Source organism: Lissotriton helveticus, chromosome 8 (assembly GCF_964261635.1).
Source record: "Lissotriton helveticus chromosome 8, aLisHel1.1, whole genome shotgun sequence".
Taxonomy (NCBI): Eukaryota; Metazoa; Chordata; class Amphibia; order Caudata; family Salamandridae; genus Lissotriton; species Lissotriton helveticus.
In genome coordinates this window covers 630,974,592-630,999,710 of record NC_136069.1, presented here as the reverse complement: position 1 = coordinate 630,999,710, position 25,119 = coordinate 630,974,592, and positions in this window count along the sequence as shown.

Here is a 25,119-nt window from a genome sequence, read left to right as displayed (position 1 = left end):
ACTGTAATTAACTGTGGGGAGCTAGGGAAAGTGACAAAGGCACCAGGAGCGACCCTAGGCTTTCAAAACTGGCCTCGAAGGGCTCCAGCCCACCAGGGAAATGCCTAGTTTAATAAAAGGCCTGTCCAGCTCTTACTTTGGCCTTTGGATCCAGGGAGATAGGGCAATGTGCCTTACTTGCATTAGGGGCCATAAGAACCTTGCTACACAAATTCCAAGAATTTCGATAGGATATGGTGAAACCATATACTTTTTTTTTACATGGTGTCCCTCAGAGACAGGTATTTCCTTATTATTTTTTTTAACCTAGGCTTTTTTAATTTCTAAACTTTTTTTGCCTTTATCACACATTTACACCACTGTACCTAATGTGCAAGGCATTTAATGAATGCAGAGAACTAAATAATATTTAAAACGTAGAATATTTCAATCGTAGAATTCCTTTGGAGACGGTTTTGGGCCTTTCCTTTCCTCTTGCGCGAGCAGGTGAGGATGCGGCCTGCGGCCTAATTACCTCCTCCGAGTTTTCCCCGAGAAGTTTTAAATCAGTTTACGAGGCTTTCAGGGCAGCGCGTGTCATTTATCCATCAGCGCTCAGTCCATTTAATTCGGGCATCTCAGCTGCGGCGACCGCAGCCCCCGTGGTGAGTGATCGGGCTGCTTGAGTGCTCCCAGCTTCACCTGTCACATCACATTTGCATAAAAGCGGACGGATAACCAAATTTGAGCTCACAAATGAAAATGCGGCGCGCTGAACCTGCCACAGTTGTTGTTCAGCTAATTGTGAAAAATGTGATTTGCGAGCTCTTCCCTGTTTATCATGTGGACCCCGTCTCAAATTTGCCTTGGTTGATGGTTTTGTACGTGTAGCTTTTAAACTCTGCGCACTTGCGGCCCACCCCCGGGATTACTTAACTCTCCGACCAGCTCTTAATGTTGGCTCATCTTCTTCACTAAATTAGGCCACCGTGGCAAACAAACACATAATTAAAAACCCGGGAAAGACAACTGCAGTTGCAGTTCTCAAATTGATTTTGCTATTCTGCCATGGACCGTGGCTTACTATTTATTGATAATTTTAGCTTCACAGTTTGATTATTTGTGTGTATCTCTATTTTACTGTAGGTGTTTGACACAGCTCGAACCTACTCTTTGGAAGGAAACCTTTTTCTTGAACAGGAGCACCTCACACACGTGGTGTGGTGCACGTGTGTGTGTGTGCACACTTCTGTGTGACAAGTGCGTGCGACCTGGATAAAACCAGATTATACAAAACTAGATTGTGGTGGCAACATTTGATTGGTGGCAGTATTAGGCCCCACTCTCTAAAGTTCGTTTGTACATTACACATTTAGAATTTTTTTGTTTACATTACATATGTTTACAATATTAGAAGCACTGAGATGGTGTTTCCAAAGTCGCACAATTTTTGGTCAAGTCCCCAAGCCAGAATTAGAGTTAAAAGCTTCAGCGCAAAGGTCAGTATATACTTTTCAATGTATTTTATTTTAGGTTTCTGAATAAGGGTTAGGGGAACCTTATCACCCGGTTCATCGTCCGCTAAACGACACTTTTTATACGAAAATGATATCCGTGCAATACAATTGAAGATATAAATGCTACAATAAAAACAAATAAAACAATCAAATACTCATCTCATGTCATCCCAAATGCCTTCATCTTTCTTTAGTTGCGTCAGTAGTTACCAAAACAGAACATGCTGAACTGATTTCAAACTGACACAGCTACACCCCTCTGATGAGCTCCTAATAGAGAAAAATACATACAGGAGTTGCAGTGAATCGAAATATGACGAAATTTGCTACCACGTGACTAATTACAATGGCAGTGAGATGAGACTTGTGGGTACCATCAAGGACAGTTCCATATGAGTGCAGCCTGTGGCGCAACCCTGTACTACATTGATGCCTGTGAGTGCACAAGTATGACGGCATACAGCATGTGGTGAGATCTACTGGATCGCCAGATTGTCATCGACCTTGAGAAAATATCGGAAAAGAGCATCCCTTGATGCCTCAGCATCCTCAGCCCTTGCTAGACCCGCCCTACCCATGTTACCACGTGAGCTCCATTCACACATTCCTGAAACATGGGTGTGCCCGATGGGGCGGCACATTGAGTCATACACTGGCAACGTGGAAGCAGAAACCCCCAAGGAGCCACTTGCAGGACCCCACAGTGTGCACAGAAAAAGGCACGCATTCTATACACTGATCTGGGAAGATCATCGGATTATTAACTACCAATACTCTGCTTATTTTCTGTTCGTCTTTGCCACTGAATTTGTGAGAGAGCTGCCTTCTCCCTGACAGCAGAGACTGTACCCCTGAAATCCTTATTGACATGGGAGACACGAAATTCCTTCAGGGACCTTCATTTAGCAGGGATCTGATATTTTAGTATTCTCTGTAACATCACAGGAATTGACATCACAGGAAGTGTCGCTACAGGAAGCTGCCATACATGCCCTCAACAAACAGAAAAGTATTAATATTCCATCAAGAGAAATACAAAGGCCTTACATTTCTCGACTGGATACATTTTAGCTAGGTTTTTACTTAATTATTGCAATTACTCCTAATTTCCCATAAAAACAATGTAATTACTGCAAGCAATGATTGATTTTGTGTGGGACGTTATATCAGTGATATAAGTGCACATTTGCACCTAGGTAGTGTCTACGTACCTTGGTGTATGAATATAGTGCCAACATAAATATACAGAGTTAGATTATTGATCCCGAGTACATCTGAACAGAAAATATGATTGCAACTGAGAGTATTTTGTAATAAACAAGGAGGGTCTGCTATAAACTGACACTGCTAATTGCAGAAATATTTTCTTTTTTTTATACGTCTTTTTATTAAACATACATTGGTTCAAATAAACAATACAGAGGAATCAGCCAGTTTATGTACTGTAATGACGCACAGGTGGAAAAAGGTTACACCATTACATAGGAGGGGAATGTTACGGGGTCAGGAGGTCATCTTGTTCAGTACAGCGAGGTGGTACACAGATCTCTCCACAATAGGTATTCCAAGGGCTCCAAATATGGGACCACTTTTTGGGGCATCCCCTGGCCGAGTACACCGTCTTCTCTCTATACATGCACCAATCAAGGTCCTTTTCCCAGGCTTCTAGTGTGGGTGATTGAACAGCGCCCCATAGTTGTGCGATATTTCTTTTGGCAAGCATGAACCCTAGTGTGGCCCACTGTGTCTGGTGAGTGTTCAGGTCTGTGGGTTCCCATATGTTCAGGAGGCACCTTCGTGCCTCTGGGTTGATTGTATCATGTACCTTGTGCCAGAAGGAACTGACATGTTTACACTCCCAGATGATGTGCATGAACCCATATGGCCACAGTGCCATTTGCACTCCCCACTATCGGCCCTCCTCATATGTATCAGACGGGGCCCAGTGATATATATTCTTTGGAGGATTTTAAGCTGTACCAGCCTGAGGCACGCCGGAATTGCAACCACTCTAGGGGAGGACACTGTCTCCCGCCAGCCCTCATCATCCATCTCAATCCCATCTCGTATCCATGTCTCCCGCAACGATTGGAGGGGATCCGTCATGTTATTTATTAGTTTCTTGTATATTAAGGAAATAGTTCTTTCGGGTAGGTGGCCATCAAAAATTCTGTCCTTCCAGGGTGAGGCCTCGGAAGGAGCAGTCCCCCTAGGCGTAAAAGACTGGAGTGAGTGTAGAACCTGTGCATATCGGAAATGTTCAGTGCCTGCAAGCTCGTATTCTGTGTGCAGCGTGGTGAAGGACTTGGCCCCTCCCCAAATGTCTTTAATATGTGAAATGCCAATAAGGGCCCACCTGTCGAGCCCCTTTGACCTCCATAGGCTACCCAGTTTCTCAGAATCCCAAAGTGGGGTTGCTAATGTCAATCTATGTCCCCATCCAAGAGAATTAGTGGCGTCCTGCCAAATTTGAACGGTATGTTTGGTGGGGCCTGTTAACGTGTATCGTTTAGGCCGTGAATATAATGCCCTGTTGTAGTTGCCTCTGGGAAGAAGCCATCTATCCATGGCATAGTCATAGATCATCGTCTCGACCGTACGTACCATGGTTGACGGCTGCTAGATGTGCTGCCCAGTAGTATTTTTTAATGTCGGGGAGGCTGATGCCTCCGTCATACGAGTTTAGTGTCAGCTTATTCAGGGCGATGCGAGGTCTTCCATTCCATAGCATGTCTCTCTGCAAGCCTTCAACCTCCTTAAAATAATGCGTTTGAAAAGGGTCCAAGGTGTTCTGCAGGGCGTAGAGAAACCTAGGCAAGGACATAATTTTAAACAGGGCAGCTCTGCCCAAGAGAGAGAGGGGAAGCGATTTCCAGCTGGCAATATCTTTTTTAAGCTTACGCAGGGGTGGAAGAAGGTTTTGGACGCAGTGGACTGAAGGAGCAAGGGAGATAAAAATCCCTAAATACCGAAAGCCGACAACGTGTATTGGGCAGTCTCTCGGGGGGATGGGTGGATCCCCGCTAAGAACGAATAATAGGGACTTACTCCAGTTGACAGTAAATCCAGAAAATCGACCGAATACCACCAGAATATCTAATACCACTATCGGGGATTTCTTAGGGGAAGCCAAATAAAGCAATATGTCATCAGCATAGAGTGAGATGCGGTCTTCCAAGTCAGGGGACCTTCTCAATCCTCATATCATAGGATCTCGTTGGATCCAGGCTGCTAGTGGTTCTAGGGCTAGGGCAAAAAGAAGAGGTAAATGTGAGCATCCCTAGGGGTTCCCCCGACTAAGTAGGAAAGTAGCTGACAGTTTATTATTGACTACCACCTGAGCCAAAGGTTCATTGTATAAGAGACGTATCCATTGGATATATTTCGGGCCAAATCCCATCCTTGCCAAAAACTGCCCAGAGGTAGGGCCATTCAATAGTGTCAAACGCCATGGTCGCATCCAGGGACACGATCATAGCTGACTCTTGGGTGGTATGTACTCTGCCCAACACCCCTGAACTCTACGCAGGTTCAAGGCCATTTTTCTGTGGGGCATAAAGCCGGAATGATCTGGGTGTACTAAGCCACTGATTATTTTAACCAGGCGATTGTCTAAGAGCTTGGCCAGGGTTTTAGGTTCGGTGTTCAGAAGGGAAATAGGCCTGTATGAGGCACAGTCAGTCTTGGGCTTTCCTTCTTTACGTATGGTGACTATGATGACTATCCTCTGTTCCCTGGGCAATGTCCCAACTTCCGTAGATTCCTCAAACATAGATTTCAGGTAAGGTGCAAGTTTATCGGGTTGTAGTTTGTATAGCTCGATGGAAATGCCATTGGGACCAAGGGCTTTCCCCGAGTTTTAGGAGTGGATTGCTTGTGCTATCTCATCCGTTGTCAAGTCACTGTCCATAAAGTCGCGATCTTCTAAGGAGAGGCTGGGGAGCCTAATGTCTCATAGTAATTCCTGAGAGTCCTCTTCAGTGTATGAGGTTACTGTCGTGTAAACAGTCTGGAAATGGCTGGCGAATCTGTCTACTATTTCTTGTGGCTCAGTAAGAGAGGTGTCCCCGTCAACTTTGAGTTCTGGGACCAGTCTGCTCGCCCAATCTTTTTTGTCCAGCCACGCTATGAGTTTCCCTGCTTTGTCTCCCAGGTCATAAATCTTGCCCAGTCGCTCCCTACCCAGAGGTTTGGCACTATATGTAACTAGAGCCTTGTAGTCATGTTGTTTCAGGCTCAGTAAATGGAGCTTCTCTGGGCAGAAATAATTTCTGATGTGGATTATAGATCGGAGTAATGCAAACAGACTAGAAATAATATGGGTGTAACATGATGTATTGTTGTCAGACAAGAGTAAGCTGTAGGGAATTGGATTACTGGTTGGGAGGGGGTGAAACCCTACTTAAGCAGTAACCACCACTCTTGTCAGGGTAAAACACAAGCAAACCCCAAATCAACCTGTGCTCAAACATCTGGTAGCTTGGCACAAAGCAGTCAGTATTAACTGAGAGGCAATATGTAAAGAATTTATGCAGAAATTCTGTTTGAACTGGAGTGGGACAAAGTGTCAAGTTCAGGCAGACCGCAAGGGAGTGCAGGCCAGATGCATGGACCAAATTAGGGCTGCGCAACTAAGTACTTAAATCCGGTGTGAGATCCCACATCGAGGATGCTTCAGTCAGCAATGGTTACAAAGAAGCTGGGGGCTGTAATGGGAGGTCCTGCACAGGAGAAGTGTCCCAACGGTGGTTCTGATGAAGCGATCTATGGGGCTTACCTTGTGCAACCATGCATTGTCAAGGATGCCATCAACGAATGCTTGCGTTGCGAAGTCCTGGGTCGATGCATCGTGTAGTGGCTGTCCTGACGAGCTGCGATGTGAGATCCTGCATGGAGGAAATATTATGCAGCGGAGGTTCTGAAGAGCTGTGGGGTCCTGCGTCCTAGATCCGCTGCACATTGGTGGTTCCTATGCCTGGCAGCAAGGAGATGTGTCTGCCCAAAAGACCACAGCTGGGCAGGCAGAGCATATTCAGGCCCACTTCCAAGGGCCCAGGACTGGAGTGGCAACCCTTGGGGAACAAGACTCACAGCAGGCAGAGTCCAGCTGCAGGGTTCAAAGAGGTTGGGGCCTTTTCTTTCTCTGAGGCTCTGATCATGAGGACAGCTATTTAGCCCTTGAAGTCATCCTAGTGGTCTTGGCTTCAAGATGCAGGTTCGGTCCTTTAAACTCAGGCAGCAGGGCAGCAGAGTAGCAGTCCTTCTTTAAGCTGAGCAGCACAGCAGTCCTTCTTCTGAGCCTTCCATAGGTGCAGATGTATACTGAAGAATGGAGTTGAAGGTCGACTATTTTTCCTTGGTGCCAGCTGTGAAGTAGGAGACTTGTGTGAAACCCTTTATGAGTGTGCTGAGGCATAGCCTTTGTGATGTGTATGTGTTGTATGTACACAAAAAAACACTGATAAATGACGGGTCAAAGGCAGCCGCGGTCGGTAGGGGAGTACCTGCGGGGCGGTGACGTGGGGAGGGGGAGGGGCAGGGTGGGGGGTAGTAATCTATGGATAATGGACGTTTACAGGTAAGTAAACATAAAAATCCCTAAATGCAATGCAGTGCACGCAACAAAATTTGTTTGATTTATTTTTATGTTTACTTACCTGTAAACATCCATTATCCATAGATTACTACCCCCCACCCTACCCCTCCCCCTCCCCACGTCACCGCCCCGGCAGGTACTCCCCTACCGACCGCGGCTGGTCAAAGGGATATTTAACGACCAGCCTCGGTTCACTTCCCCAAATACTTAATCAAATATACAAACTGAACCGGGGGTCTAAAAAGGTGGGGTCGGACACAAAAGTGAAAAAACTGAGTACCCATATAATCCCTTTTAGCAATTGAAAAGAGAATGAAGATTAGAAAGACCCTTAATGAGAAATTGGATTCCCATCAATTACCTTGGTGATCAGTATCATCATCTGGGTATTCTTCCAACCAACCAATGTACCTCTTGATCATAGAGGTTATCTCCTTGGAATAAATCTCAAGTAGGTCAAAGAGCAGAACCAGAGAAAAGAACAAATGAGATCTCTTGATATGCAAGGATAATGATCACAGATGGTTTCCCAAAGAAACATGAAAAAAGTGCAGTGCAAAAGACAGTGCAGGGTTAAAAAAGAATTGATAAGAGAAAAACAATCTTTATTTTAGATATCTCTTACCATTCTCAATAAAAAACAGTGCAAAAAGCAGTTTTCAAAAATAGCTGCTTTCTATTAAGGTCATTTATTGAGAATGGTAAGAGATATCTAAAATAAAGATTGTTTTCTAAAAGGGATTATAAAGTACTCCGTTTTTTCACTTTTGTGTCCGGTCCCACCTTTTTAGACCCCTGGTTCAGTTTGTATATTTGATTATGTGTGGTATGTAACAACTCCTCCCCCTCATCAAATCAGAGGTAACCCATCTTGCCAGTATCTATTTCTCTCTTTCTGGGAGCAATGCCCAAAGACCAACTGCCAGCAACACCTATTCATGTGCCCCATAGGTACAGGCTGCAGGCACTAAATGGTTGTGAAAAGAAAATTCCAACTTTCAAGAAGTGTCATTTTCAGAATGGGACTTAAAATCCAACTTTACCACTAAAGAGGAGTTTAAATTACAAGTTTTTGGAGACCAAACTTGATATTCCTACTTGCTCCTAATTGAAAGTTATCACTTATAACATGTAATTAGGTATCCCAATGTTATCCTATGGGAGAGTTAGTCCTTGCAGCAGTTAAAATTGAATGTAAGAGTTTTTCACTACCAGGACATGTAAAACTTAAAAGTACATGTCCACCTTTTTAAATACATTGCGCCATGCCCTATGGGCTGATTAGAACCTACCTTAGGGGTGCCCTATATGTATTAGGAAGGTTTAGGCCTGGCAAAAGGTTTATTTTGGCAGGTCAAAATTGCAGTTTAAAATTGCACACACAGCCTGCAATGGCAAGCATGAGGCATGTTTAAAGGGCTACTTATGTGGGTGCACAATAAGTGCTGAAGATTCATTAGTAGGATTTAATTAACAGGCCCTGGGTATAGGTAATACTACTTTATTAGGGACTTACAGGTAATTTAACTGAGCCAATGGGATGTAAGCCAATTTTGCAATGTTTAAAGGGGAGAGCACAAGCACTTTACCAATGGTCAGTAGTGGTAAAGTGCAAAGAGTGCTAAGGCCAATAAAACAGGTTCAGAAAACAGGAGGGTGCAGGCAAAGAATGTGGGGAAGACCCAGCAGAAATGGCCAAGTCCAACAGCACCACTCACACTTGTGCCTGCACATAAACAGTTCATAGATACCCAGAATGTTCAGATGCTAACACAGGAATGACGGATGGTTGGGAGCTTTTGATAAAAGATAAACAAATATCAAAGGGGAAAAATATTTATATGTGCTAATTTGTTAATGGTAACTATCACCTCACATCTTTAAAAACTACTCAGAAGAACGATATCTGTTTGTAAATATAAAAAAATGCCTACTGTAAATTTTCAGCTTACAATTTACGCATGAAAAGAAAGATCAGTGCCCAAGTAACCTAGTTGCATGTACCATTCAAAATCATAGCTCTCTGCAAAATATCCCGAATTGACATATTCACGCGGGAGCCATTAATATTTCCGAACAAATGCACCTCTCAGACTTCAAGGGAGCAGACAGACAATGATACAAGAATAATCACCAAATACCAGGCTGATGCGCCCTTGGCCTGGTCGCCCCCACACCCCCCGCCTGCTCCTCCTTAGCTGCTGCCTGAGCCTCGCACTGCACGTCGCCCCAGCCGCCGCAGGGCCGCCGCAGAGCCGCCCCAGCCACCGCAGGGCCGCCACCGAGCCCCCAGGCTTTTCCCGCCGGTCTCCCACGAGACCCCGCCCCCCCGCCCGCCGATTGGTTCCCGCGCTCCCCGCCTCCCCGCAGACCCTCCCTCCCGGCTCCCCTCTTAAGGGGACCCACAGCGCTGCCCAGGAGCGACCACTGCGCCCTTGGCCTGGTCGCCCCCACACCCCCCGCCTGCTCCTCCTTAGCTGCTGCCTGAGCCTCGCACTGCACATCGCCCCAGCCGCCGCAGGGCCGCCGCAGAGCCGCCCCAGTGCCGCCCCAGCCACCGCAGGGCCGCCGCCGAGCCCCCAGGCTTTTCCCGACGGTCTCCCTAGAGACCCCGCCCCCCCCGCCCGCCGATTGGTTCCCGCGCTCCCTGCCTCCCCGCAGACCCTCCCTCCCGGCTCCCCTCTTATGACGCCCCCAGAGCGACCGCGCAGCGGACGCGCGCAGCGGACGCGCGCAGCGGGAGCACCGATTGAGCGCCGAAGGTGCGCCAAAGGTAAGCCCGTCTACGCCCGTCTGCGCCTGGACCGCGCCCAGTGCCAGGACCCCTGGCCCCCGCCGGACGTACGACGACGCCACCCTCAACGCACTCAACACCGGCCGAGCCCCGGGATGCTACCGAGCCACCCCGAGACGCACCCACGGACCCTTCACCTGCCAGTCCTGCAAGTCCACCTGCATCCGGACCTGCACTGCACCAGCGCCCACCAAGCCGAACACCAGCAGCAACCACCTCAAGTGCATCCTGCTCAACACCCGCTCCGTCCACAGACACGCCGTCCAACTCTGGAACCTCCTCGACACCACAGCTCCTGACGTCGCCTTCCTCACGGAAACCTGGATGAACGAATCATCAGCGCCCGACATCGCCATCGCCATCCCAGAGGGCTACAAGATCATCCGGAGAGACCGCGACAAACAGACTGGAGGAGGTATCGCCATCATCCACAGGAACAGCATCCGCATCTCGACCAACACCGACGACACCCTGACAACCGCCGAACACCTGCACTTCCAGATCCACACTGACCCCAAGACCACCCTCAGGGGCACCCTGATCTACCGACCCCCGGGACCACGCACTCAATTCAGCCAAGACATCGCCGACTTCATCAGCCCGCACGCCCTCCCCTCCGCCGACTACATCCTCCTCGGGGACATCAACTTCCACCTGGAGAACAACAACGACCGCAACACCACCACCCTGCTTGACAACCTCGCCACCCTCGGACTCAAGCAGCTGGTGACCACCCCCACCCACCTCGCCGGACACACACTCGACGCCGTCTTCTCGTCCAGCAAAGACATCACCTTCAGCCACGCCACTGGACTCCACTGGACGGACCACAGCTGCATCCACTTCACCTTCAGAAGAACCACGGTCCACCACCACCAGCAACAGGCTGCACGAAGAAGCTGGAACAAGATCACAGCCGACCAACTCGCCGCATCCCTGAGCCAGCACCCTCCCGCCAGCTCAGCGAACCCCAGCCAAGCCGCCGACAACCTCACGAAATGGATCTGCACCTGCGCGGACGAACTCGCCCCTCTGAGGACCCCGCCCAGCAGACCCGGAAGCAAGAAGGCCCCGTGGTTCACCGACGAACTCAAGAGCTCCAAGAAGAACTGCCGTGCCCTCGAGAAAGCCTGGAGAAGAGACCCAACACCGGACAACATGACCACCCTCAAGCTCGCCACTCGAAAGCACCATCAATTGATCCACGCCACCAAGAAAACAGCATTCAAGGACCGGCTGGACAACAATGCACACAACAGCAAGGAACTCTTCAACATCGTGAGAGAGCTCTCCAACCCCAACGCCGGAATCAAAGACATCACCCCGTCGCAAGACCTCTGCAACTCCCTCGCCTCCTACTTCCACAACAAGATCGCTGACATACACAACAGCTTCAGCACACAAACAACGCTCCCCACGACCGCACCAACGCCCCCCACCACCACCCTCAACGCCTGGACACCGATCAACCTCGAAGACACCATCCGCACGATGAACTCCATCCACTCCGGATCTCCAACCGACCCCTGCCCTCACCACGTCTTCAACAAGGCCGACGCTGTCATCGCACCCCACCTGCGGGACATCATCAACACCTCCTTCGACACCGCCACCTTCCCTGAGAGCTGGAAGCACGCCGAACTCAGCGCTCTACTAAAGAAACCAACGGCGGACCCCACCGAACTCAAGAACTACCGCCCCATCTCGCTCCTCCCGTTTCCAGCCAAAGTCATCGAGAAGACCGTCAACAAGCAACTGGCAGCCTTCCTCGAGACGACTGGATCCCTCGACCCATCTCAGTCAGGCTTCCGGGCCAACCACAGCACCGAGACCGCCCTCATCGCTGCCACCGACGACATCCGAACCCTGCTGGACAACGGAGAAACAGCGGCCCTCCTCATCCTCCTGGACCTCTCCGCGGCATTCGACACTGTCTGCCACCGCACCCTAGTGCAGCGCCTCAGCAACGTCGGAATCGAGGAGAAAGCAATGGAATGGATCACCTCCTTCCTCGCCGGAAGGACACAGAGTGTCCGCCTGCCCCCATTCAGATCAGAAGCCACGGAAGTCATCTGCGGCGTTCCCCAAGGCTCCTCGCTCAGCCCCACCCTCTTCAACGTCTACATGAGCCCCCTTGCAGCCATCGCACGCCAACACAACCTGAACATCATCTCCTACGCCGATGACACCCAGCTGATCCTCTCCCTGACCAACGACCCCGCCACCGCCAGAGCCAATCTACACGAAGGGATGAAAGACGTGGCCGAGTGGATGACGACCAGCCGCCTGAAACTGAACACAGACAAGACGGAAGTCCTCATCCTGGGCTCCTCACCCTCCGCCTGGGATGACTCCTGGTGGCCCCCCGCCCTGGGCAACGCACCCAAACCGACAGACCACGCACGCAACCTGGGCTTCATCCTGGACTCCTCCCTCTCCATGACCAGACAAGTCAACGCCACCTCCTCGTCCTGTTTCAACATCCTGCGCATGCTATGTAAGATCTTCCGGTGGATCCCCACAGAGACCAGGAAGACGGTCACCCAGGCCCTCGTCACCAGCCGACTGGACTACGGCAACGCCCTCTACGCCGGAACCACCGCCAAGCTCCAGAAGAGACTCCAGCGGATCCAGAACGCCTCGGCGAGACTCATCCTCGACGTCCCCAGACGAAGCCACATCTCCAGACACCTGAGAGACCTGCACTGGCTCCCGATCAACAAAAGAATCACCTTCCGGCTCCTCACCCACGCACACAAAGCCCTACACAACCAAGGCCCGACCTACCTCAACAGCCGCCTCAACTTCTACGCTCCCAAACGCCATCCACGCTCGACCAATCATGCCCTCCCAGCCGTCCCCCGCATCCGCAGAGCGACAACAGGAGGAAGGTCCTTCTCCCACCTGGCCGCCAAGACTTGGAACTCCCTCCCGACCGACCTACGCCTGACCCAAGACCACCTCTCCTTCAGGAAGAAGCTCAAGACCTGGCTGTTCGAGCAGTAGCGGACCCCCCCCCCCCCCAAAGCGCCTTGAGACCCTCCGGGTGAGTAGTGCGCGGTATAAATGCCTATGATTGATTGATTGATTGAACACAATGTTTTCATTTTGCTAACAATTATTACTATGCTGTACAATGCTTCTTTGTTAAAATCATTCCTATTGTACACCTTTTGGGACAGTAATAAAAATGTAAATCCTTTCATCCACTCATTTATGCTTGTATTCCTTCAGTGGTCTTACACAACCAACCCTCAAATTAACTTTTCAACATTAGATCTCAATTTAGCATGACACCTGCACAACATCAGTTCTGCAAAAGGGCTCATGCTGAATAATCAGTGTTGAATTTCTGAAATGGCAAAAGTGCAATAGCTGCGATCAAAACATGATTACATTGTGCCAAGCTTCTTGTAGTATTTTCCAGATAGCACTAGTCTGTGTGTTGGAAACATACACCGCGTGTGCTCATCAACCTTGAGAAAAGCATTCGAAAGATTTGACACTTGCTTCTGATCACATTCAGATCACATTTCAGTCTTGACCCTGTGTCCTTCTCTATTGCAAAGGATTCTGTAGCACAGCCATTAAGTTGTACAATCACACATAGAAAAATTTGATTTTACAACTAATGTCAGTAGGTGGATCAAAAACTATTTGCTGGTCAAAAATATTGTCTCACGAGTTAGTGTTTGCTCTAAAACCTGAGGGGCTTATTTACAAGCCCCTTACGCTGCCGGTACATCACTTTTAATATGGGAAATAGTGACGCACTGGCGGTGCATACAACCCCTTGCTCTGTTGGTGCATCACTTTTTGTGATACACCGTCGGTGGAACCTGCTGCCCCATATTTACAATGACACGTAAATCCAGAGTGTGGTGCGTGACTGCGTACAGCCATGCATGAGCGTATCAAAATAACTGGTTCCAGACCCAGTCAGTGTACTGTGCTCTGAGGAAGCCCCCTCAATGCGTGCAGAGGCTGTGGGGGCTAATGTTAAACCACTGCAGTGTGGGTGAAATACAAAGCACGACTACAAATGGACCTCTATTCAAAGTCTGCAATTGGCTCTTAAAAATAGTGCAGTATTTGCCAACTTGTGTTTAAAAGTTTACCACTGTTATAGTTAGCTGCTAAGCACCCACTTGTGCGAGGCTGCATCACATTTTTAGAAACAGCACTGCGCCATCCTATATATAGCAAAACACCCCTCTTGACTGCCATTTGCAGATCGACACTAAGTAAATGTGTTGCCATTACTGTAGTCTCGAATTGCAGTAGAAATACAGTGTAAAAATGCAGCAAAAGTGCAGAACCCATCCATACTGCCCAGTAGCGGCTCATCCACTAAGTAGGGGGAGTGTCGACCAACTGCTTTAAAGCAGTGGCACTGCAAAGTAAAAGTTATAAGATAATAACGGAACGTCCGTTATTATAATTTTATTTTTACTATTGCAGTTTCACTGCAGTGCAGCCCCGTTGACAGGGTGCGGCAGGGCAGGCCTCCCCTGATCTCGAGGCCGGAGGAGGAGTAGTGGTGCCTGCACCTAAAGTGCGCATGACGCTTTGGCCGGCCGTCTCGGGCCGGCCAACCTGTTATGCACACTGTGCATGTTCTCCACAGGCTGTATTATACAGCTTTAGTGGAGAACATGCTCAGCCTCCAAGACCCTGTCTTAGCACTGAACCATGGCGTTCAGACCAATCACAACGCTGCTTAAGGCAGCGTTGTAATTGGTCGGGGTTTCTGGCAAGCTGGGTACATCCTGCGTAGGAGAAACTGCGGCTGCTACGGCAACCTCCAGGTAAGTTTGCTTCTTTTTCATTATTTTTCCTAACCCCGGCATTCCCCCACCACTGTTCCCTACCAGCCGCCATTTATACTTTGATCAGTAGCATTGTATGTTTAATGGATCAAAATGGCACAACTGAGGTATGACTTCCACATGATGCTAGATGCAAAAACAAATGCTGGAGATGTCTAAAATGCTTTTGTGAAACCCACAAATTGTCAAGGGTGGTGAAGTCAGGCAGGATAGTGCAGTGTGAATATGATTCAATGACAGCCTGCAACTATATGTGATCTCTCTAAATAAATTAACGGCATAGAAGCATGTAATAGTAAAACTGCACTGCATACTTTTCCTTAGAAGCAATGCACATTTTTAGATGGCTTGGAGTTAAGGCAGCAGCTGGAAATATCAGCTATTTCCAACCAGCTACCTGGGTCTAAAACTAGGAGAACTTGCTTAAGGTATCTGCGTTAAATCTCGAATCACAGATCTGAATCATCATAACATTGATTAAAGACTGCTTTCCAGTAGAGAACGTTGCATGTAACCTGCTAGCCACAGGTGTGTGAGGTAGCCATAGCCCTATTGTCTCCACATGTGTTGTAGAGATCTTTATCTAACTTGGAAGTCACAAGTTCTTTTCAAGTAAAAACTTGGAGTCACAAGTTCTTATCAAGTAAAATAGCACAGTTGGAATGGGCACATTGCAAACCAATTGCATGCAAACTTTAAGACACATTTTGATCCTATCACTTTTGAACTTTACAAAGTTCATTGAGGTAAGATCTATACATAATTGCTTGATGTACACGATGAAAAACCATTGCATTTAGTGCTAAAACATTGTCTTTGAAACCATAAATTGAAAAACGGTGGTGATGAAGTGCTGGTTTTATGAGGAGCACAATCGATGACAGCCTGTAGATTGCAATTATTACTATTGGCCATTAACGATCCACATTTCTAGATGGTTTAAAGTTTAAGACATTTTCTGCAAACATCTATGTTTACTGTGTGTTTACTGATGAGATTGCTAAGGAGGTCTGTGTATAACCTCTTGTCCCAGGTTTGACTCAATCAACGTGCATAGTGGATTAACGTGCCTGCTGCCGAGGATTACATCTAACCTCAACAAGATGGCAATATCGTGTATATGATGGTCATGTCAGAGTTTTAATTAAAAAGCTGTTGTCTTGCTAAACATTTTGGCGCTGTTTAACAAATCTGCACAAACCTTTACCAAAAATAATTGTATCTAGTTTAGGTTTGGAATGACCAGTTTCTTGCAGACCCTTCGGAGGGAAAGAAAGGAGTGGGTGTAAATACAGGGGCTTATTTTTAAGCCCTTTGCGCTGCCGTTGCGTCACTTTTATTGACGCTGCGGCGGTGTTAAAATTACGGCACTTTGTGCCATATTTACAAAGTTGAGAATCTCAGCGGATGCATCACTTTGTAAAGCCCTGCGCTGCATTATACCTGCTCCAGGTATAATGTATACAGGATGGCATTCCCCCATAAAAAAGGGCCGTAGAAGTGTCGCAGTGAAATCTATGAGATTTCACTATACCAATTCTAGGATGCCACTGCATCCAAATCATAAGCCTGCCTCACAGCAGGCGTAAGACTTACACTGGCGCTTTTAATATGGGACTTGCCTATGTGTAACAACCCATTGCTGGAGTAGCACCACTTTTGCGAATAATAGTTCACAACCTGTTCTCAAACTTGGGTTTGTGGACTATTGTGGACTATTTTCGGACACAAATTTAAAATTAAAGACCCTCCCCCCGCCATTGTATGAGAAAGGCTTTTCTCCCATCATCCATTTCAGAATCATAAACTCAAAGCTGACTTTGTTAAACCAAAGGCCCTGATTGCCTGCACTCCACCACGCCCCCCACCCCACATAGAGAATATTTTCTGTAGTATCCACCAGTAGACACTGTGAGGCATGGTCTTCGTGTCCTTAAAAAAGAACACACCTCATTAAGAGTTAGGGAGAGCTCAACCTGACCCTCAGGCCTAGGTGGGTGACTCCCCATAAAGTCCTATAAAGGTGACAAAAAAATTTAACCACCGCACATAGTTTGCAAAGCCCAACAGGAATGGCCTACTTGCCTTGATGCTCATGGACTCTGTACCAAGTATGCTTCGGAGTCGATGCGGCACAACAGCAGGCGTCGGGCCCACTTCGCAAGTTGGAGCAGCGCTCACGGCTTCGGGCAGGTTATGGCATCGATGTGGCATGGCGGCAGGCATCGGGTCAACTTCACAAGTCAGAGCAGCAATCACGGCTTCAGTGCAGATTACGGCATTGTTCGCTGGCGTCTGTGTTGCAATTTACTTCTGTAGCAGCTTAAACAGCAGTTCTAGATGCAGGCAGACAGAAGGGGTGAAGTCTTTGTGTTCCTGAGACTTCAGAACAGGAGGCAAGCTCAGTTTCAAATCCTTGAAGGTCTTTTCTTCAAGCAGGTGACAAAGCAAAAGAGCAAAGTCCTTTTTCTCCTATCCTTGGCAGCAAGCAGCCACTGCAGGCCAACCCCAGACATCAAACAGCACTGGGGCAGTATTCCTCCTCAGCTTCTCCCGCTCTTCTCCTTGGCAAAGGTTCCTTTTGATTTCCTAGAAGTGATCTGAAAGTCTGGGGTCTGGGTCCCACTTTTTATACACACAAATCCTTTGTTCTCTGAAGGCAGAGAGTATCTGTGCCCAGGCATAACCAGTTCTGTCCTCACTGGTGCAGCTTCCTGGCAGGAGGTGGAGACAGCATTGTTGAAGGCAGACCAGGCCGCCCAGGCAGGTGAAAGGAAATCTCCTCCCCTACTCTAAATTCAACCCAGGTCCATTCAGCCCAACCCTGACTCATCAGACTTCTAGAGCCACAGCCCTTTCCACCCCCTGTCTTCCAAAAGCCAGACATGTAATACACAAACCTAGCAGAGGCACACTGGATGGTTAAGCAAGAAAATACCCACTTTCTGAAAGTTGTATTTTCAAACACAGAATGCAAAAATCACCCTCACCAAAAGATGCACGTTAACATTCAGGCATACTAAACGTTTCTTTTCTATCTTTTTCCCAGGGTCAGTTATGTTTATAAGATGTTATAAACAAACTTCCCATTCTGGCCTATGAGAACATATTGCCTTGTAGTAGTGAAAAACGAAATTGGTAGTAATTCACTATCAGGACATGCTACATACATCAGAGCATGTCCTACCATTTACACACAATGCACCCTGCCCACAGGGGTACATTGGGCCTACCTTAGGGGTAACTAACATATCGTAAAGGGAAGGTTTGGGGACTGGAAAGTGTGTGCACTTGCCAAGTCGACATGGCAGTCCTAAACTGCACACAGGCTCTGAGATGGCAGGCCTGAGCCACATTTTACAAGCTGCTTCTCTGGGTGGCACAATCAGAGCTGCAAGCCCACCAGCTGCATTTGATTTACAGGCACTGGGCACACATGGTGCACTGTACTGGGGTCTGACAAGTAAATCAAAAAAACAATCATGGAATCACTAATCCATAACACTTTAGCACTGATCAGTAGTGGTAAAGTGCCCAGAGTCATAAAACAACCAAAAACTGGTCAGATAAAATACACGAGGAAGGCAAAAAGTTCTGGGATGACCCTGCAAAAAGTGCAAATTCCAACACAACCCCCTTCCAGCCTTAAGTCAGGGTAGACTAATCAATACCTTGATATGCTTCCCTGCTTGGGGCAAAAGAACGTGTACCCTGGCCTGCAACTGCAGGGGCACACTCCAGTTCTACGCCAATCTGAACCTATTTGGAACCCTCTGTCCATACTCTCAGGGCCCAATAAGCTAACCCATGGAAAACCCTTCTCCTCACCTGTGGACATCATCTGTGCAGCATCTATCCTTAGCTTGCTGACAGGTGTGTCCCAACAGACAGACAGTACCCACATCGCCAACACAGTGGTGTGGCCTAGTCCACCCCCAGAGTGTGACTCCTGTCCCCCTCCCAGGGGCAACTCTGTCCACCAGGACAGCAAGCCACAGTGGCCACTGACAGCTCTCAGTGATGAGAGCCAGACCCCAGGCCTTTCATGGCTCTCTAACCTCTGTGGCATCTGAGAGTGGGGGGCAGTAGCCCCAGGTGCCTGGTACCCTTGGTCCACTCTCCCTCCTGTTAGGTCAGGTATGACATCCTGACACTGACCCACCAGTCCGGGGCCTGTACCCAGTGGTGGGACAGGAGACTAGGGTGGGCTTTCACACACCCAGTCCTCCTCCTTGGGGCTCTGCACCCTCCCACCTGGAGCGGTACCCCCTTCTAGAATTGTCAGGGCACCTGTGGCAGGTGTCCTGCACAATTCGCCCACCAGTTCAGGGGTTCTATCCTGCAACTGGGATCCCAGCTTAGGGTCTGTACCCTCAGACTGGGCAGAAGTCAGGGGTAAGGCTGCCCTCTCCCCACTCCCTTACTAGGGCCCTGCACCCTCCCACCTGGAGCCGTTCCCCCAGAAGACAAACCGGTAGGGGCACTGTTAGCAGTTGCCCTTCCCTCCAGGTCAGGCAACATCTCAACCTGGCTTCCCAACCCAGGGACTAAACCCTGCTGCTGCGCACACACCTGGCACACCAGGACTTGCTGGGGAGCACGCATGCCCCCCACGAGTAACACATGACTCATGTGTTGTGTGACAGTCTCCTGGCGCTAATCTCCCGACACCTGTCCATCTGACAGTGCGCGAAGATCCCCAGGACAGATGTGGTGTTACCATGGTCACTCCTAGGAGGCTCAGCCCTTATGGCTGGCTCCTGATCCACTGGTTCTTCCACTGGGGAACCCATCCTCCTCTCACCCCTTCATCTGGACTTCTGCACCCTCCACTTAGGAGTAGCACTGCCAGACTCCAGAACTGATGGAGGTCCTCTTAAAGACACTCCAATTTCTCCAGACACTAGGATATCCCCCTTAATTGATGGCCTACCAGTACAGCCTAGGCTCACTACCTGGTATTCCCTTAAGGAAGCCTCCAGGCCCTGAGACTGAGTTTCGGGCACCTTGGGACGCATTCAATTCTCATTCTTTCTCTGCGGAGACAGGACATGAGTCCTTACACCCCTCCCACTACACCGGGACCTAGCTGGTCTACTCTGAACCGTTCCCACTGCTCTGGGCTGTGAAATACCTGAGCCACTCCTCTTAGGATCACTCCCCAATGCCTCTTCAGACCCTCTGGAATAAAACAAAAGGTCTGCCTCCCGGGTGAGCTCTCTGGGTCAGAGAACTCACACTCCAACAGGTGTTGGCATAGCTCTGGAAAATAGGGATTTACAATATGCTCTCTCACAATTGAATCACACAGCCCCACACAGGTGTTAACCAAACTATCCTTCATCTCACCATCCATCCAGTGCCTCACACACGTACCCCACACCACTCTCCTGAGATTGGCAAGACAGTATCTGACTGTCTCTGTCACTCAACCCACACTCTTCTGGGCGGTCCCTATACTCACACACCAGGACTTCTACCATGGAGGAACCCTTCTCCCTGAACCTCTCATCTAGAGTCAGTAGAGTGTCCCGCCCACCACTTGGACTATGAACTCCTGTGACAGTTCCCCAATCCACCTCAGGGACACTGCACACCACTGGAGCTACCTCCTATCCTCGAACCCCCTGGAGTATGTTAACCCCCTCCTTCAAGTCAGGTGCCACATCTCTCTGTGTGTGTACTGCTCCCTCAGCACTAGATAACTCAATTTTGCTGCCACCATCTGAGCTGGACTCCACCTCCAACCCAGCCAAGCGCCCTTCCTAAGCTACACACATTTCTTCTTCTTGGGTTAAGGCCCTCTTGCCCTCAGCCCTCTCGAGCTCCTCGTCAAGCTCTCTCAGCCTCTGCCCACAAGCCAGAAGCCAGACATCTTTTTCTGTTTCTCCCTCATTTTCAGGGAAGTCCTCCTCCTCAAACTCCACTGGTAGTGTTGGCCCCCAGCGGGGTAACTCATAATGAAATAGGAATGCCTCTAGATCCTCCCTGGACTTTCTCTTCACAGGCAACCCCCTTTCCCTGCAGAACACACGTAGCTCCTTTATTGTGTAGATGAACATGTGCCAGAAGTTAAGTTCCATTTTGCAACAACTAACCAGAGTCCTAGTATCAAAAATACTTCCAGGAGGGCACAAGAAAACTGAAAAAAACAGTATGTGGTTGCATAATGGTCTGCACTCACTGTACACCAATCACTATATGTAAGACAGAAATGCAAGTCCAGGATCCTCACAGCTGACCACCAATGTTAGAAATGGGGGTCCTAGTTGGCAGAGGTAGGTACCTTTTTCCATATAGGGGCCCTAGCTTCTAGTCAGGGTAAGGGGGAAACACTCCTAAAATACCCCTGCTCACCCCCTTGGTAGCTTAGCACGAGCAGGCAGGCTTATCTCAGAGGCAGTGTGTAAAGCATTTGTGAACATATACAGTAAGACAGTGAAAACATTACAAATGGACACCACACCAGTTTAGAAAAATGAATAATCTTTATCTAAACCAAAACAAGACCAAGCGACAAAGATTCACAGTACAGGTATCAAGATATCCTCAAAAATAGGTATTCACTAACATAAAGCTTGTAGCAACAGATAACTCCACTTGCAGTTATAACAACGTCATAATCGGTGGAAATTCCAAAGTAAATGCGCAGCGTCGGGCCCGGAGTCAAGCAGACCCACAAATAACAGTACCTTGGAATTGGTGAAATCAAAGTCAGTGCACGGCATCAAGGAGGTGCGGCTTCGTAGGCGTTGCGTGGCGTCAGTTCCTTATGACCCCGGGGGAGGTGCAGCCTCTGTTCCTTACTGCAGCTCAGGAGAGGCAAGACGACGGCTCTTTACTGCGTCAGGGAGGTGACGTCATGATGGTGCCAAAACCACTGTTCACCCACTTCGAAGATTGGCTCAGCGATGATGAAGTCTGCTTCGGAGTCGATGTGGCACAGCAGCAGGCTCTGGCCCACGCCGGAAGTCAGAGCAGTGCTCATGGCTTCAAGCAGCTTATGGTGATGCTTGCTGGCGTCGGTGTGGCACAGTAGCCGGTGTCGGGTCTACTTCCCGTATCCCTTCTTTGACACTGCTACTAGCGCCGGTACGTCTCTTCGCTAAGGCAGCAGTGCGCTATATAAAACGATTTAACATAACATAATAAACAAGTCAGATCAGCACTCACGGCTTTGGTGCAGATTACGGCGTTGCTCGCTGGCGTCAGGGTTTCAATTTCCTTCTGTAACAGCTGAAACAGCAGTTCTAGATGCAGGCAGATAGAAGGGGTGACGTCTTTGTGTTCCTGAGACTTCAGAACAGGAGGCAAGCTCAGCTTCAAGCCCTTGGAGATCTTTTCTTCAAGCAGGTGACAAAGCAAAACATCAAATTCCTTTTTCTCCTTTCATTGGCAGCAAGCAGCCACTGCAGGACAACCCCAGACAGCAAACAGCACAGGGGCAGTATTCCTCCTCAGCTTCTCCGGCTCATCTCCTTGGCAAAGGTTCCTCTTGATTTCCCTGACAAGTAAATCAAGTAATCAATCATGGAATCACTAATACATAACAACAATTTATAAAGAGAGCATATGCACTTTAGCACTGATCAGCAGTGGTAAAGTGCCCAGAGTCATAAAACCACCACCAACAGGTCAGAAAGAATATAGGAGGAAGGCGAAAAGTTCTGGAATGCCCTGCAAAAAGGGCCAAGTCCAACAAGGATAAATTGGGCCCAGACATTCCTGATCTTCCTCAGTACTTGGGGCTGGAGAGGTATTGGCAGGAAGGTGTACAGGAGTCCAGAGTTTCACTCTACATGGACCACAACTCAGAGAAAGAGAGTGCTGCCTTGGAAACTTCAAATCACAAAAGTGCTGACGTTGCACATGTTTGGCAGTGAAGTTTTGGTTAGGATTGGTAATAATTAATTTTTATTTAAACAACGTCTGAACTCCACTTAAAAACCACAGCTAAAGGACATTTAAAATTTAGAATTAAAACCAAAAAAGCACTTAAATTTGTCAGTTATGGTTAGCGTTACACACAAAGAATTAACATTTTTAAGTAGCCACACCTTAAAGCAAAATATCATTAGATAACAACACAGACTCAAACAATAACTAATACTACACTCATTGTCGTCTCTTTATTAATGTTAATGCTAATATGATAAGTAATCTGACCATTAACATCATTTTATACCATTCATAATTGCATAACTGACATCAAGAGTGAGGTCATAGCACTGAATTTAGGGTGTGACTCCGCTACTAACTCAACATATTCTTCGACAGTATGTACTCTCTCGTCCTTTTTTCCTCCAGTGCTACTTTCCTCAACTCATCTTCCTCTCACCCACATTCTCTCCTTGTCACTCTCCCCTTTTTGATTCTCTCTCCTCCTTGCTCTCTGTCTGTCAGTGGTATAGTAAATGTCTTATGGGCTGTAACGCTAGCAAGGAATATGAGCTTATTTGCACTCTTGTTGTTCGGTAATAGAAGGAGATCATAACGAATGTGAAAAGACCTTCACCAGCCCCACCAATGATAGCTATGCCCTCCTGTCTCAGTGGTGTCTTATGGATGAGATGGAACCTACTGCATGCATGGCTTATAAGCCCTTGTACCCCTTAATTTTTTATGAAAGGTAACCATATTTACTGTGCAAGGTCCCTCAGACCCAGGTCTCGATGCCATTGTACCTGCTGCACCAATGAGCGCTTTGCCCCTGCTGTCTCACAGTGGCATAGCAAGGGTGTCATTGACCCTGGTACAAGCAAAACATATGATCCTTTTTCAACTTGGTTGTGAGGAAAAGACAGCCAGGATAATATGCTGGGAACCTCATCACATTGCACAGGCTTCAGTAACAATAGCTAAGCCTCTGCTGCCTTTCTTTCCTCTCTCACCTCTCTCTTCCCTCTATACCTTCTCTCCAATGTGCAAGGTACATTTCTCCATTCTTCCCAATCTATGCACCGATGGACACCTTCTTCTTACACAAGTTTGTATAGATCTTTTTAAGCCTTGCACCTGACTATGCTGTGTATGATTTGTGCTTCCAAAATTAATCCATACCTGTGGCTCCTCGACACTACCGCCCCCAAAACAGATCAACATTTCAAAGAAGGGCTAGTAAACACACCATGGTGTATGTAGCACAGTAATGGGTTTAACGTTATTTGGTGCGGGCCAGCATTTGCAGTCAGTCTCTGAAAGGGCGTGATGGATGAAGATGGAGGGCAGAGTGACAGTGGATCTGGATGGGGTATGCCCTATCACTCAGGCTTCCTCCTAGCCTCAGTCTTAGTCCAGTGTGTTGATACTCAAAGTACGACCCGGGGGCCACATGCGGCCCTCCTTACCTTTACATGAGGTCCCCTGATCAACAGCAGCACTGGGCTGCTGTTTACTAGACTCAGCACTAACAATAAAAATATGTTAAATAAGCAGGCAAGCATTTATTTAAAGCTTAAGTGATGTGAAAGAAAGGAAGCAACTTGGGAGTTCTGCACCACTTAACTTTAGGCATACTTTTATTTTTAAAGACATCATGCACCAAAAGTGTAAATCTGATTAAAACACTTTAAAATTCAAAAAGTGTATTTAGATATCATGCAGAACCTCTTCACCTTTGTTCAACAAATTATATTAGTGCATTGAGAAGTATTAATTTAAAAGTGATAGTCTTTAACCCCTCCTATGCTCATGATGAGGTCAGCTCGTCATGAGCCACGGTGCTCGTGTGCTCATGACGAGCTGAGCTCGTCATGACCGTTGGGACGCTCGCCCGTTGGGCTAATTCCACTGCTGTGCGAGCGTTCTATGAAAACGGGTGTGGTCATGACGAGCTCAGCACGCCCCCCGTCCCCCAGCACAGCGGGGGAAACAGCCCCGCAGCCAAGGGGTTAAACATGAATTTTGAAACATTTATCCTTATCCCCACCCTGCCAACAATGCCTACAGTGAACTAAAGAGGCAAGTCAGCATTTATAGTGTATATAGCAAGGACCCCCTGAAAGCAGAATAATCTATGCTCCTAGGTCAGGGATAAATCATATTGGTAAACAACAACCTAGGCAGACAAAATGCTGATTAAATAAATATGACAAGGGCAAGGAACCATTTTAAACTGAGGTTAAAAAGCAGAATTTATTTGTAAATACAACAAAAATGTTTTAAAAAAGTTACAGTGATTTCAATACGACAGCAATAATCTAAAAATAATTAAAAAGTCAATAAATAAATATACAGAAGCAAATCTGAATGAATACAATATAGAAAACAAGAATACATAAAAATATTAGTGGCACAAAAGTAATGAGTCTCGACGCGCGTTTCGGCGACCAGCGCCTTCTTCAGGACAAGCCATACAGTCACCTAAATAATAATAAACATTGTGTATTAAAAACAAAGATCATA